The following is a 17,464-nucleotide window of genomic DNA, read 5'->3' as shown; positions in this document are numbered from 1 at the left end:
TATATTTATATAAAATTTTATTTTATTAACTAGAAAACTTAACTAAAAACTTCCAATCCCGATAGTTTAATTAAAAAAGTTCGATATTCTGGTATTCTTAACGAAAATCTGATTTTTAAAAAGTGTCAATTGTGCAAACAATTTCGAGTGAATTTTAAAGTGTATCAATATTAAGAACTTAATGTTTCTTTAACGATGATCGCATGTTTCCGGTGATGAGCAATACCGGGCGAGATATGATTTCTGCTAATTTACACTTCCGTAATGAATGGCGATGGAAGGCGTTTCCGTGCCTCTTCATCCGTCCGTTCGCTGCCATATCAGGAAAATCGTTTAAACCGGCGCGTCCGCCTTCGCGTTTACAATAAATTACCGCGCGAGGTGCAAGTGGCAGACGGGAAATTATCCACGACGAAGGAAAACAATCCAAGGGAGAGGTCGCAAACTCCCTCGCATTTAAACGCACGTCTGTCTCGAAAACTGTAGAAAACATCGGGAAGTTTCTGTTGACGTGGACTACGCTCCACCTTCGCTTTTCTCACCTTCGCTTATCTAGCCTTTTGAATGAATTAACGAAAGTTAATTCTATCTTTGCTCTTTTGATAAAATACAAAGTAATAATTTAACTGTTACATAACAAACGGAGTTCAAAAAAAAATCAACATACATTTAAAAAGAAGACAAATATAAAAATTAAGGTGCCATACTATTGTTTTCCAATTTCAATATTGTTTACAAGTATAAAACAACAGCATCATAGAATATTTTATCAATCATATAAGTGAGAAATAAAGTATTGTTTTCATTGAAAAAATATTTACCTCTCATACAGACACATTTTATTTGACAAAATAATTATACATTAAGATCTTATACATTAAGATATTATACATTAAGATCAATTTATATTTGATTTCTATCATTTATTCAGTATCTTATCGATTGTCGAAATGTAAACTTTATTAGATAGTTCTAGTACCATCTATTTAAAATTTGTCTTCTTATTCTCAATTATTACTTGGCCTATATTGATATTCACATTTTTATTCAGAGAAACAACCTGTAGTTTGATAAATTGGCGTCTGTTATCAAAGTTAAGAAAGAAGGAATAGGAATATACTACATGAAAAAAAGAATTTTTTTTTTAGTGCTATACGTGTTTTATACGAATCGACACGATTTTATTAGACGTGTAATTATCGATAGTTTATATTGTGCTGTATTGTTTGGAAAGGAAATGGTATCGAACCGCGAATTCCCATTCTATTGCAAACTTGATACGGCGCATATACGCGTGTAACATGCACGTTAATAACTTTATGATCGTGTTATACGCTTCACATTACGAGACAAAACGTATCGCGGCGAAAGTGCGACGCAGTGTATAATAATTACTTCACGTCCCTATAACTGTCGAATTTTTAAACGATGCCGCAAATCTTAACATCATAGTTAATTCTATTATTGTCGTCTAACATAATTTTGTGTAAATATACGTAATAGAAGATAATAAGAGGATCACGAGGCCCGCTCCTTCTTCGCGGGAGGTCGCAGGACGACGATCACGAGCCGTGGGGGTGGGGGGGAGGGGAGAGGGGCAATCGCCGCGATTACGGAAAAAACCCGTCAGCTCCCGCGAGTTCGGGAATTTTCCATTCGCGACCCTCCTTATATTACCATATTTGGGCATGCGGATCGCGAATGTTCGAGGTCGTACAGGCACGATCCTGTAACTAAAACGACAACGCAAAGATAAGTCTACAATATATAATTTAATTATTGAAAGTATAAAGAATAATATAAACAGAAGTTAAACACTACTGAGTTTTACAAACATCTTAACGCGTACATGATGTACAGGGTGTCTCTTATTAAGGTTAAGAAAATTATAAAAGACCAATATTCGGCCACCTTTAGTAATTAATATCTTTTAGTAATTAATATGTTGACTATTGCAAAAATTGCAAAATGGTATACAATTTTTTGGTTCCCTTGACCCATTCTACGCTTCCAATGTGGCTCCGACCTTAGTTAAGAGACATCCTGTATATTATATACGCGTTAAGATGTTTGTGAAACTTAGTAGTGTTTAACTTCTTTTTATATTATATTTTCCATAATTAAATTATATATTGTAGACTTATTTTTGCGTTGTCGTTTAGTTCGAACAGGATCGTGCCTGTTCGACCTCGGACATTCGCGATCCGCATGCCTAAATATGGTAATATAAGGAGGGTCGCGAATGGAAAATTCCCGAACTCGCGGGAGCTGACGGGTTTTTCCGTAATCGCGGTGATTGGCCCCCTGCGGCTCGTGATCGCGCGTCATTGGTCGTCGTCCTGCGCCCTCCCGCGAAGGAGGAGCGGGCCCCGTGCGTGATCGCGAGGGGGAGCGAAGCAGTTCTTGGTAAAACTCGATCGTGATCGAACACGTGTCCCGGCGAAAAAAACAAACTCGGCAGTTCTTGATAGTCCACAATACCTTCGTACGACAAGGGTAACACATTTTAAGTTGTACGCTGAGAAAAAAATAGCCTAATTTTAAATAAATATTTATTGGAATATTGTCAACCAAACATTTACTTACAATAAATAAATATTTATTTAATAAAAAGAAATGATTGTTAATAATCAAATTATAATGTTTCTTGTACCAAATAAATATGTTTTTGTATTTAATAAATATTTAGTTGGTACTACTTAAATAAATAATTTATTGAAATTTAGAATACAATAATATAAATTTTTTTCTCAGTGTTTTATAAAATGAATAATAGCCCACAATATATATTCTATCTTTTTCTAGATGCTACCCTCATATTCTCTTTGTTCTATCCAAATTAAATTTCTCACCATTGTTTTTCTATTATTTTTGTCTTTGAAAAATGTCCGTTAGCCTAGTTATACTCAATATCGGTAACTTTTATTTTCACGTCATAGAATTCATAGAATTGCAATTTTCGAAATATAGAAACATTGACGTAGACATATAAATATCGACATACAAACTGTATACAGATGTCGTATGACACAAACACTCTGTGTTTGCATACATTGAATCTACCAAAGTTAAATTGCATTGATAACCGTATCGAGTGGTTTACGATTACCGTCATCCGCATTCACAGTCTTTGAAATCGCGCGAGGCAAGAGAAACTCGTAAAGTCCGTGCAGAACCACTGGCAGGTATGACGTGTATATCACTGCCACCCCCGAAATTCATTCGACGGTATCTCCCGGTGAGAATCAACCGCGAACAAAAGAGCATCCCCTACGACAACATCGCATAAACAACGCGGATCGCGCGATCTACATCGCGGAAGGAGGGCGGATTGCCCCTCTCCTTTCTCTGGTCGTTGAGGTGTTCGAGAGCGAGTTTACAAAAGAGATGCGCGGCAGTTGCTCCACTCTCTCCCTTCTTCGTTCCCGCTCTAATCCCAAAAGTCTATAAATACTGGAAGGGAGTTTATTCTCCAAAGGGTCGTTTGCAGGATCGCAGTTGTACCTCGTGACACGGCACCGCGATGACGCTTTTAATCCAACGGCGGCGGCCCGAAACGTCGTGCAGAATTTGTGGTGTCGTTTCACGCGGCCGATAACGCTTCGATAACCACAGCAGTCAGGTCTTGCGAGATGAATCACGGGAAACTCGAATCCTTTAGGAATTCAGATTCTACAACGGTTAACTTCAAATGCAAAGTGAACAGACAGAGATAAATTATTTTCAGAAAGAAATTCTAAGAACGGGAAGTATCGTAAAGATGCAGAAAAACGATTAAAGGACCGAAAACGTTAAAGGACGATGGGTAAAATAAGCTGATATTTTACTCCAGAATGACAAATAAAAGCGGTATGTTTCTTTTTTGTAGTTTTTGAGTAACTGAATCTGATTTTGATCTTTAAGAAATTTAATTCAATTTGTTAGGAAAGCATTACAATTTTTTCAAGATCAGAATTAGATTTAGCAATCCAAACATTACCCCCCCCCCCAAAAAAAATATCGCTTTTACTTGGGCCACTATGGGGGAGAAAAATTATCGCCTCATTTTACTCATCGTCTTTTATATATGATTGATTATGATTTTATATTTCTTTCATTAAAATTATTTTTTTTTAATATATTATATTCTAATAATATATGCAACGAGTAATATATTTATTCTCTAAATTCTTGGAATGAAACTCCCTTCAGAGTGAGATTCACTCTAAAAGTTTAGTGAAAGAAAATTTTTTCATATTTTTATTATAAATATAAATTAAAAAATTGAATATGTTTCTCGAAAATAAAAATAGAGGCAAGTTTTGAGTTTTGCAAAAACAATGTTACATGTTCATATAACATACACTTTGTACATTATATCGGCATTTTTCGAAATTATTTCGTGAGATATATTAAGTCAGTCTCTCTCTCTCTCTCTCTCTCTCTCTCTCTCTCGCGCGCGCGCACATGTGATGTCATTAGAATATAATTCTCAAGATATATCAAAATATATCCTTCATTGTTGTCTAATTACCAAACAACCAAATAGTTACGGCTCTTCCCTCGATGTTAGTATACCTATTTTATCCCGTTTCTATCTCGGTGTAAACGATTCGTGCCGGCGATTTCGAACAACATTAGGCCCAGTGGCAAACGTCAACAGTCGAGGATGCAACGTAAACCTGGACAGAATCGCTCGTGGCATGTTCCCCAACGCGCTTTACAGTTCACGAAACCATGACAATTGCCGGCGCGTTACAGTCAGTTCCGCAGCATTAGGGCAGCTGGTCCGGTCGAGATTCCGAGTATACTCGAAAAGGGACGAAAGAAAGGGAGAGAAAGAGCCAGCGGAGGCGTAGGGGAACCGTAGGTGGCCTATTGTTGAACCGGAATCCGCATTCTCCTTTAACCCTCCGTGCCGCCATTGACTGTCTTTCGGTTCATGCCGACGACGAGAAAACGAGTAGAAACTCACTCTCTGACACAGTAATGGAGCGATCGAGAATACTTTCCCTGAAATCGTTGGCTACTTCCACCCCGACTGCATTTATTAACCTACTGTATTCGATTGACATCTACGAGGCAACATAGGGCGAGGGAACTTACGTGGTTGCATTGTTACATGAAGAAACTGATGAGATCCTTTTAATCTTACCGTCACAGAATTGTCCAGTAGAGACTGATGATTTTCATTTTATATTTTAAACCGATACTTTAGGTATAATACATTTTAATTCTCAAATAATATAAAAATTCTTATTTAAAATCTTTTCTATTTTTTATATATAATAATTATTTTTTATATAATTACAGTAATTATAATAATTTATGTATATATTTCTAATATGAAGCCTTATTTATATAAATATTTCATTATTTTTTTACGTATACGTATATTGTATGTGACTCATTATATGTGACGCAAGATTAATCCTATATAGACAAACATCGGGAGATTGGGAGTTCGTAGGAAGTAGGATGTTTACTTTACATACGACTTTTATCTACCGCGAGCATTAATCTTCTCACTATACACATTATTATCTTTTCCCAGCTTATATATCCTAAATAAATGATAAGCGTATTGATTGAAACCGAAGAAGGCCGATCTTCAAAGACATTCGAAGTTAATCAGATTTAACATATCTAACGAATTTATGCACCATGTGCATAAATGTGATTAAATTTTTATTTTATTTAAAAGCTTTTATTTGAACTTTAAAGCGTAAATTTGCAATTTCAAATATTGTAGTAATTTATAATATCATGATAAAAATATTTACAATAAAGAGTTAAGAGAGTATATACATGTATATACATATACATATATGTGTATATACCTCCTTATCTGTTAAAATTATTTTCAGATATTAATTGAATTGTTGAAATAATCTTGAAATGTTAGCACAAATATAAATAAATAATATAAAATGTAAAACATTAACATGTATTTGAAACTTCAGCCATAATTTTGCCGATTTCGAAAAAATAAAAAATTTATACAATTGTAAAATAAAATGGTTTTATGAAATGTTTTAATTATATAACACAAAAATGAGAGAGTATGTAATATTTATAATTTTTTTCTTAAAATGTGATAATTCTAATTTGAATTAAACTTTTTTAATATTAGTAGAATTGATCTAATTATGTGACCATTTCAAGATTTAATCGCCATGCATTTTCAAATTTTTTTGAATAATTAATAATTAATAATAATTAACTTTTTTATTTTATATGAAACCTTAAAAATTGAATTTGATTATTCGTTTATTTGTTCTATTTTTCAATGTTCAGTCTCATTGCTTTAAGAACTGCATTTAAAAATGCAAGAGTCCATTGTCCCGATAAAGTTTTCCTTTTCACACTAGACGCGTTCCACACCAGGCAATACATACCGGTAGGAGCGGGTTCAATAAAATCGTAAACACGGCAGTTACATGGACAACGTCATAAAGTTGGCCAACGCGAGTAACGAAGACGGTTAAAGACTACGCGTGCGAGTGCATGTCTTTTCGAGACTAATTGTGCAGGTACGGATATTCAAACATGAGGAATTAAGACGAGAACGTGTGAAACAGTCTTGTCATCGAGATATTTCAGGAAGTGAGAAGGCAGTGCTCTAATATATGAGTATATATTATAATATATCCTTTCATAAGTCGAAGTCTAGTCATTATATCTATTATTAATCGGATCAAATTAATGTAGTACTTTTGAAATAACTGACTAACATGAAATATCTATAAATACGAATATTTTGAAACAAAATTATTTTACGGTACTGCTTCAATCTCTAAATTTCTTAGAATAAAATCTCACTCCAAAAGAGATAAAATACTGCCACTATTAAAAAAGAGTGGAATTAAGATAAGACTGGAATTTGCATTCTTGAATAAGAGTGACAGATTTTCACTCTTTTTTGGAGTATGATTCACTCCAAAAAGAAATCTTATTCTTTTTTTAGAGTGAATCTCAATCCAAAAGTATGAAATCTCATTCCAAAGAAGAGTTATATGTAATCTGCCACTTATTCAAGAGTGTAAATTTTACACTTTTTTGAATAATGGTCTCGCTTATTAAAGAAGAGAATAAATATTTTGTAAACATTTTATATACGTTACTTTATATCGAATTATTTTATTTCTACGCGCACTCGCTCGTACAATTTCGTAATAATACAAGCGAAAGAATTTTCTTTGTCGAGGATTTTGAGTGTATGTGTGCCCGTGAGTGTATCTGTAGTTTTCTTTTCTCAAAGAAGCCAGAGAAAGTGAGAAGATGATCTATGTTGCAGAGATTACTAGATCTACAGACGGTATCATTATCCAACTGTATCCGTTATCAACTATCACTAATTGGCAAGCACATTCATTCGTATGTATGTGTGATATGTCTATGTACTCACGTAATTTTTCCACGTTCTTCCTCCGCGTTGACGCGTATCTGTAACACAAAATGAGAGTTATTAACAGGATATAAATAGGATATGCATTTATGTGATAATCGTACGCGTATGTGTGTTTTAAAGATTAAATTTTGAGATTCTGCAAATATACGAGTAATACACACACACGCACACACAAATATATATAAAGCAACGCTAATTAAAATATATTTCTTTAAGTATCCGCAATTGCTTCATTATAATTCAACTGCGATAACATATTACGCCATTAGTATTAATTTATATTCACATTACATTTGTATTATGAGGATATATTTCTTGATTGAGTAGATATACTTATGAGATAGCAGAGATTATACAATAGGATGATAAAACGTAAAGGAAAAAGAAAGAAGATAGTAATGGTTCTTTCATGTATTATCAGCGTATATGTATATTTCCTGCTGGATGAGAATTCACACTTATAATTACTGTATCGGGATAAATAATCGATATTTGATAAAAAAAAAATATCAATGTTAAATTTGATTAAAATCTAAAATTATTAAAATTAATAACTTTCATAATATTTTAGAAAGGTATGTGAAAACAATAATTACAAAATTGCGCTTTAAATATTCACGAAATAAAGGAAAATTATATAAAATCAAAATTGAAAAATATATTAATCGAGCGATCATAGTGTTTTTACATACGATACGCTCGTTGTCTCGTTCGTGATTCGCGTCGAAGATATCGGTATGTTGTACAGATTACATACTAAGCTTTTGCATTGGAGGGATTTCACTAATCCTTTCCCTATATGTAATCCCATTATCAGATATTTTCCTTATACTACGAATTGCGCGTACGTTAGCAGGTTCGTGCGCTCTTTGCTTCGTTAGGAGTTTTCGACGAAAATAATTGTATGCAGTTATCAGAAAATTATTAACGCACAATCTTCCTAAGAAATTAATTTCATAAATATTTGTATTGATTTTGTAATTTTATTTAGTCTAAATTTGAAATAATCCAAAATAGATTATCAAGTAAACAAGAAACTTATAAAGGCTGCAGTTTTTCGAGATATTTTGAAAAAGAAAACATATGTAGCATTTTCTTTCTGTTTTTAACATCAATCTTTATAAAACATCCTCATTAATAATTATACTGCAATTTCATAAAATTCTTGGTTATACTCAAGGTATTTCCACCGTGAAAGAATCTTGGTCATCCACAAATTAATGAATGCTTTCCATTTGATAACACAAGTCGACACAAACATCATTCTTTCTTCAATGAGTAAGAACAGAACGACACTTTACCATCAAATGGAAAGCACTCATTATGAACCTTCGAGAGATTGTCCTGACTCTTCTCAACAATAATTATTATCTTTCAGAGATTAACGTCGGAAACAATTTTTTAAAAGCTACCGATACGATTGGATTTTTATGGAAAATAAAAATAAAATATATCTTTGCTTTCTCAGAAACTTGCCAGTCGCAGCAAACGACTTTTGAATATGTTCGATACTCGGACACGCGTAAAATATATGAATGCGTGGAGAGCAGACTGAGCCGCGTGTTCTGCCAGTCAGTGTGTATGTGGTGTAGCGATATGGTCACGTATATCAAATACATTGATTTCGCATAGCCAACATCTCACTCGCGCTGCCATGCAGGACTCGGATACACATACCTGCCTGCCTGGCTGCGCGTGTGTAATGGAGCCCCGCGGGACCCAAAGACCCTTCCGGGACCCTTTCTATGTGCGGCATCGGGATCGACTTGAATTAAAGGGGAACGACCCGGGAGTGGTGCCAACTTAATGAGGGACCACCTAGCTTTAACTGTTTGTTTTTCAAGAGACCGGGCCCCGCGAAGAGAGAAAATGCCCGTCGGACTCGAACCAGCCGGAGGAGGCCTGTACATACACACACATACACACAAATATATATATATATATAGGCGCGTTCACGGTCAGGCGGTCCCATTTATGGCTTGTATCGCCAACCCTATTGCCATAACTTCCGCGATTTGGGCGTGAAATTACACGCGCAAGAATCGGTATGAGAGGATCGTCGATAGTTCGATAAAGGTGTTCGATCCCTCGTTCTCTTCTGATCGCTGTCCTTTTTGTCCAGGTTTCCATTCTGCGCTCGATCAGGCTCTACCCAAGCAATTTGTTACTTTATCTGGTGTGTGTAATTTACAACAGTGTGATACGCGCTGTTCCTCGCGCCAAAGATAACCATTCGACTGATTTATTCCTGACGATATCTTCTCAAGCTTTAAATTTTTTTCATTTATTCGAAAAAAATAATTATTAGTATTAAGTTAATGTGATAATTTTCAGAATAGAGACAAAATGACGGATGTTTATTCTAAAAATAATCGTGTAAAAATTGTTACATCATAACACGTTTACATAACAGTTCTCTTTCAAATGAAAGATATTTTTCAAATATACGGTTAACTTACTCAACTAACTATGGTTAGTAATTTTTGTATTCATTTTACATGAATGCGACATTTTGTAGTAAAAAAATTATCTGCTTCAAACTCGATAGATATACTTTAAAGGCAAACTGCTATATTTAGTGTTATATATTATACGGTTCATTGACTCTTCAAAGGTTTTTTTCTATCTGTGATTATGATATGTCACCGAAATAAAAAACGTATAAAGGTTACTGATGCAAAATGAAAAGAACAGCTCGATTGACATTTCGATATGTAAAAATTTAAACGGTGACAGAATAAAGAACTTCCTCGGATAAAAGTGCCGCGGAGATACTGGCGTTTCGGCGACTGTGTAGGCTATCGGTCATTATTTATCGCAGGATGAGCTGTCGCCCTAAGGCGAAATTAAAATCCGAGAGTCGCCGATAAGCCGAAGACGATGGAACGTGAAACGAAGAAGCAAAGAAAGCGAGAGAGAAAGACACAAGGGTCGTTCATACGATAGTGTTCTATGAAAAATACGCGTACGTGGCACTCGACCACGATTTAATTTATCATCGACAGGCAGTGTAAAAAAGGCGTAACGACACGACTCTTAGGATACGACTCTTGTATTCGCATCATTGCGTTATTCATATTCACCGCAAGCATTCGGCGACATTTTTACACGGGAATTTTCGCTGGAAGCGCACCAAGAAAAATCGGAAAGTAATTAATAAGTATCCGAGAAAATATGAAAATAGAGCAATCTCTGCATTCATTATTGCAAGAGCACTTCCTTTCTTTTCCCTTTTTTTTTTTACGTATTACATTAATAATATGTACAAATCTTTGTTATCACATCTCTTTGTTATAACATGTTTTTTTATATTAATTTCTCGCATGATAAAACCTGAATTTGCTCTCTATATCTAGTCTCGAAGATTTTCCTGTTGAGGGAGAATATTTTTTCTCTCACAAGCAGAATATCCTGCTTATTATATCAATCCATATAAATACACTCACACACACACACACACACACACACACACATCTATTTTTATTCCGCGCACGCATCCATCTACTTCTACAATTTCTCACAAGATTAAACTCAAATTTTCTCTTGATAGTTACGCACGATCGAACGAAGCGCAGCGGGATTTTCGCAGGAGTGCTCCTTCAAACGAATATATTTCTATTAACGTATCCCGCGTGTCGTTCGAGTCTTCCGCGAGCCGAAACATGAAATGTCACTTACTCGAACACATCGCTCGGCACACACACGACATACGCACATACACACACACACACACACGTCTCGACACGATCGAAAATGGTCTAGACCGCGACAGAGTGGAAACTTTATTACTGTACGAAGATATTATTACAAAGAATACATTGTTATATATTGCTTTTAATTGTATTTCATGAATTCAGGAGGAAAACAAAAAAAAACTTGCTTTAACATTCTAACATTATAACTAGATATTGGTAATTCAACTTATCTTAAGCACCACCATTTATGGAATTGCAAAGTAAACCGAGCTTATTCTTCAAATATTTAAATCCACATTATAGTTGATATATGGTTAATGCTAATCTTTCTCACATACACATACACACAACCCATCTACGAACGAAAAAGATAGCATTATAAATTATCCGACGCGTCCGACCGGTACGATTTAAAGTCGCCCGGAGAGAAAGGGTTGTCCCGACAAAAGGAGACGGATGACGGAAACGTTAACAAGGGTGCTTCTCTCCGATGTCACCGATTCGTCTCCTTGACGTTGCATTTTGCGAAAAGGGATTGCGGAGCGCCGACGACCCTCCTTTGTGCGCTCGCCGTATCGTACATTTTTATTAAGCCCGAATAATTGACGCGAAATCTGAGATCGCCGCCGGCGCTTCATTGCTTGAACCTTTTCAGATTCGTTGACCTATTTGAAACCATATGCCGAATTTGAATAACTTTGACTGACGAATCATCGTTATGTAGTTTATTTTTGAAGCTTCCGTATTGGAGAATTAACCCTCCTATGAGGCAGCTTTAACAGAGAAAAAAGTTTTACGATACATTATTATTTATTTCTTTTATCATTTTGTTATATTGATTAGCTGAAATATTAACAAAACAGGCATCGGGTCAGATCCAATTTCATTTTTCTGGATATCTTGAAATTTCGAGAATTTCTCATAAAAGAAACAACAAATCGATCTGTTTGTAGCATAAGTGTATTCAGAAATTTAACATAGATGCATTAGTATATTTTTGTCGATGCGTTACTATATTTCATAATTATCCGTAATCATATGTTGGACCTATACCTATTTATGTCTGGAATTCGATACCGAACGCGTGGCGATCAAAATTTAATTTTCGCAAATATGCAGTAACATGTATACAATAAAACAGAGTGGGGAGATGGATAATGCTGGTAGAAACATGTAACAAGGCGCATATAGAACTGGCTTTGGCGTGTGAGTGAGGTAGAGATGATTTTAATTAATATATACTTAATTAAGTTTCTCCCCGTCGAAGGCATTGTCGTTGCGCCACGGGGTCGTTATCTATGCCATGCAGTACGCGGGTGATTTACTAATAGAAACTGCGCGGGAATAGTTCGTCTAGTTAAGCCTCTTCGAATACACATCGGTTTATTGTACGCTTGGGCGATGCGGCGTTGCGAAACACATCCGACGCCCGCTATATATACCTACGTTACACACGCAGCCTCCATTAAAGCCCCGTCAGTGTACTTTACCGGCGCACGCGTTCGAGCGAGACCGCGTTGATGTATCGATAATGCGAAGTCGCGATTCCTCTCTCTTGATTAATTTAATATCTTGACGAAAACAAATGATGTCATAATACAATACAGAAGCGTACCAAAATGAATATCAACGTATACCAGTGAGCTGTATAATGTACTGAAACATATCTTCCTTATACCAGAAAACTGCGATACGACGGAGAAAAGGAAGACAAATACTTATTATAAATACTTATTTCTCTGTCTCTTTCCTTCTTATGATAGTAAAACGACATTAGCTAATCAACGAATCCGTGATAAAGAAAATAGTATCTATAATCTTTGTATCAGAGTGTGTCATTGTCTAGAAATTGCATATCTCCATTCTTCATTGGCATGCTCCATTAAAGTATATTATACAGCTCATTGAAACATTTAGAGAAGACTTAGGGTCAGTAGGCCAACTCATTTTCAGTTTAGAATTTTTACAGATAAAACTAAAAGAGATTTATCAAAAAGAGTAAATTCTGTACCACTTTCTACATACATTTGACTATCTAGTAATATTTCAATAATAAGTGGAAATTGATAATTGATGTGAAACAAGAAATATTTTTCTAATGCATGCCTTAACTGCTGTCAACCAATCCTAGGATCAGGGTAGAATGATACATGATATAGAATAAACAAATTGACTATAGGATTATTAAATTAAAGAATAATATATTTTAAGATATATTTTATTATATCTTAATAAAAAACTTTACGAAAAAATAAAACTCTAAATAAACTACATATAATTCTAAAATTAAAACAAAAAGTATAAAAATAACAAATTTATTTACGTGTACGATTTTTCGAAAATGTCTTACAAGACACATTTCTAAAGAGATGAATTCTTATGTCTCCAGTGTTTTTAACGTAAATTTGGTCAATCTTTCGCAATAGTCTACTAACCCCAATTTCCCCTATATAATATTCATCTTTTCCATCTCTAATTCGTAGATTCGTAGATTCCATAGTAGTCCTTGTTCATAGATTCTTCACTAGTTCTGATTCGAGATATTGATTGTAAGTCGAGACATCATGAAACATGTTTGTGCAATATCTCTCATTTATATTGAAATGTGGTTATTCTTGTTTATAATTGGATTTCAAATTAATGTTTAAAATAGCTTCGGCTGAAGTAGGAATCTGTGACATTTTTATTTTTAAGTCTTTTTTAATAACAAGGATTTTCAAAACATTCAAAAAAGTGAAGTCGAATCCAGATTCGGAAAAATTACATTTTCTCATGTAATCAATATAAAATGAATAAAAGAAGTAAATAATAACACAAACTTCTTCTTTTGTTTATTTGCAAATAAAAAATATAACAAAGTTTAATTAGCTTTAAAGCTAAAAAACTGCAATAAAACAACGAACTCTTTGACTGATAAGGTTATAGGTCACATCCGAGCCCGACCTTGCCATTAAAGGGAACAAAGTAAGACGTGGGATTGAAACACTTTTTTTATTAGGATAATTTTTACTTGTCGTATTCATTTATTTTTAATAGAATATTGTGCCTAATATTCCTTCTGTTATTATATCAAAGTGTTTATGAATATACGCAGAGAAAAATACATACTATGCTTAAGTATTAATTATTTATTTCACAAAAATGCATATGATATAATGAATTTCTCACCTCTCTCTCTCTCTCTCTCCTCTAATATTTGTAATAAGTATATTTTAAGAAATTATTAAGATATTATTTTATCTATTATGAAGAAAATATTCCTTGTTAAAGATAACTGTTACTTAAAAGAGAAAAAAAATTAATTGAGTAATCACTTCTTATAATAGTAAAATTATATTTTTTTCTGTGTATATCCATTTGGAATAGCAACTTTTTTTTTTCCAATTACTGTCGATTATCGCTGAAATCGTTTACCCGAGCTCTCGTGCGACCATAAAGGGTAGATACGTACGAATTTGTATTACTGCCAAAATGTCGTTTGCGCGCATTTCACGGCAGTTAAATGCGTTCTTTTACACCTGCGATTCAAAATGGTGGTCCCGAAAGTTCGGTCGATACGCCGACTACCTCATGAATATATTCACAAGCTGGGCACAAGAATACGAGACAAAGATGTTAACTGGTGACTCGGGAAACGCTTTCCTCCTTTAAAGAACGTCTTGTTAGCGCGACGGCGCGCAACACGGCGATGCCCATCGAAATCCCTTACGGCTTCGACTTTAACATCTTCAGTAACCCCAACCGTAAAAGAAATGTGCACGTGCACTCATGGGCGTATCGTGCGGATTACGTTTCTGTTTTATGCAAAAAAAAATTAGTTCCTGGCACCAGCATTGTGGCAAACGATAAGAAGCTATTACTTTACAGTAAATTCCCTCATTTAAAATAGTTTCTAATTATGTATTTACTTCAAAACATAACCCAGACAACATCTAAAAAGACAAAATCTAAAATTGAGACATAAGATGTCTTTTAAACACGAAAGACGTCTTATGTCCTGATTTCGGACACTTTGTGTTGTCTGGCAAGTGAAGAAAATTATTTAAAATTTATTCGCCTGACGTTTGAATGATTGATTAGAAAATTTTAATACGTACTTTTCGTCTGATTATGTTATTATTTATGAAGATAAAAATAAGCAAAATTAGATTTTTTTACGAAATTCAAGGATAGTAGGTGTCGTGAGAGATTCTTTTAATCGTAAGAGGAATAGCTTCCATTTCCCTTTTTTCCATTGACGCATTCGCACTAACTTTCATTAAAAAAAGAGGGAAACAAAAAAGATCGTCGGCCGAATTACAACCGTGGACGACAGTCCAAGCGGAATTTTAACACATTATTTTGCATCGCAAATGCGACCGCCGCCAGAATTTTCGCAAATTTGGCAGCGCGACGTCGCGTACAAACTGTACATATAGACGAGAGCATGAATGCAGTCGTCGGCGCGACGTAAACAACCGACAAGAGCACTGATTTTTAATTGGCCCATTATCGTAAACGATCGATAGGTGTCAATTAACCATAATTCTGTCAATCATATTATTATTCCCCGCTGCTCGTTCGCGTTTTATTAAAACGAGAGAGCGAGAGGGAAGGAGGGGGAGAGAAACACTCCCGGCGGTCCATCCCGGGCTTGATTTATTTTCATCGCGAATGCCCAACTGCATCGTTCGCTTCCGGCACTATCTTGATTTGAAATCAACTTGCCTCTCTTTTCCTCTCTCTCTCTCTCTCTCTCTCTCTCTTTCACCACCCACAATATTTTTTCCGTATCGAAAAGCCGTTCCCCACGTCTGCGACAAGTTTCCGCCGATGATCGAAATCGTTCCCAACCTCCGAACATTAGGACGGATATAAATATAAAAAGACGTCAAAGACAAACGAGAATCAAAAAGTCTTTTTTGTAAAAATACTTTAATAATTGCAACAATTTTGTTATTAAAATTTAAATTTTAAGAACGATTACTGATAATAAAACATAGACATAAAAAGGATCAAAAATCGATTTTTTAATAAGAAATATTTTTGAGAAAACATTTGTTTATGGATAAGATATAGTATACATATTTTATATATAACACATGGATCAATAAGTCCCGAGACTAACAATGAAAACATTTTTTTTGCAAAATTTTTTTTTATTCATCAACATAATCACCTTTTAGGGTGATACATTTCAATACCATGTTTATAAAAAAATTTATCTTTCGCTTCAAAATAAGTTTCAGTTTCAGCGATGACCTCCTTATTTGAGCCAAATCTTTTTCCCTGGAGCATTTTTTTAAGATCAGCAAAGAGCCAGTAGTCACTGGGGGCTAAATCTGGCGAGTATGGGGGGTGGGGAAGCAGATCAAAGCCCAATTCGTTCAATTTTGCCATTGTTTTCATCGACTTGTGGCAGGGTGCATTGTCTTGGTGAAAAAGGATTTTTTAAACAAACTACAAAACGACTTTACTCTAACCTCGATAACTCAGCTGTTTCTAGTCCGATCGACTTAAAATTTTGACACGTTTCAAGCAAAGGTTAGTACTCTAGAAAGACGTGGTTACTGGTTTACTACGAGCGCCATTTCTGGGTTAGTCTCGGGACTTATTGATCCATGTGTTATATATATATAGTAAATGTTTGATACGGTATTAAAGCTACCGGTTATTACTTTTTAAATACAAGTAGTTAAGAATGTCTTATCTTGACAGAAAAATTTGTTCGAGTAACAAATTACAGTGTAACAGATTATGTGCTGCAGCCACAAAGGCGACCTTATTTTTTATTATGACTGATTATGAAATAACTAGGAGTGATATGGAGCTCTCTCTTTAAATGATTATTTTCATTTTGATGACATCATAATTAATGTTCGATTCCCACGTGTGTACTATGAAATAAAAATTAAGGAATATTTTAGAAACTTTTCGTTTTAGAATCAAGAATTAATGTTACAAATATGTGACAATTATGATGCCACTATGCTACTAGCGAAATTTTTTCATGATTTATTAATTTTGATTGATTTTTAGGAGATTGAAATTTTTGATTCGCTGTCAGCTATTGATAACGAATTAATGTCAAAATTCTTTTTTTGAAAATTAAAATATTAATTTGAAAATTAAAATTTAAATGTTAATAAATTACATCTATCTATATTTTTATTATATAATTATATAAATACATTAAAATCTTGTTTCTATGAAATAGTGCATAATTTTGTAAGATAAAAATAAGTCAGTTTCTGTGAGATAAATATATAAATCTACCAATAAAATCAATCATATTAAAGCAAATTTAGGGTTACAAACTCGTATATTTGAAAATTTTTGAGAGAAAACATCGCATAAATCTAACAATCCTAAATTTATATCCGAAAATTTAGTTACTGAA

The 17,464-nt window shown here is 34.3% G+C and overlaps 1 protein-coding gene across 1 annotated transcript in view; it reads right to left on the bottom strand.

Annotated features, from left to right (window-relative positions):
• Nucleotides 1-17,464, bottom strand: part of LOC108752150 (latrophilin Cirl-like) — a 399,284-nt gene that overhangs the window by 356,526 nt on the left and 25,294 nt on the right. The window contains exon 2 of the mRNA XM_018492802.1: nt 7,388-7,425. The gene's annotated coding sequence lies outside the window, so the exon portion shown is untranslated. The remainder of the gene's footprint in view (nt 1-7,387; nt 7,426-17,464) is intronic.

The sequence above is a fragment of the Trachymyrmex septentrionalis genome, unplaced genomic scaffold (genome assembly GCF_001594115.1).
Source record: "Trachymyrmex septentrionalis isolate Tsep2-gDNA-1 unplaced genomic scaffold, Tsep1.0 scaffold56, whole genome shotgun sequence".
Taxonomy (NCBI): Eukaryota; Metazoa; Arthropoda; class Insecta; order Hymenoptera; family Formicidae; genus Trachymyrmex; species Trachymyrmex septentrionalis.
The sequence above is the reverse complement of the archived record's forward strand: the minus strand, read 5'-3'. Positions and strand labels throughout refer to the sequence as shown.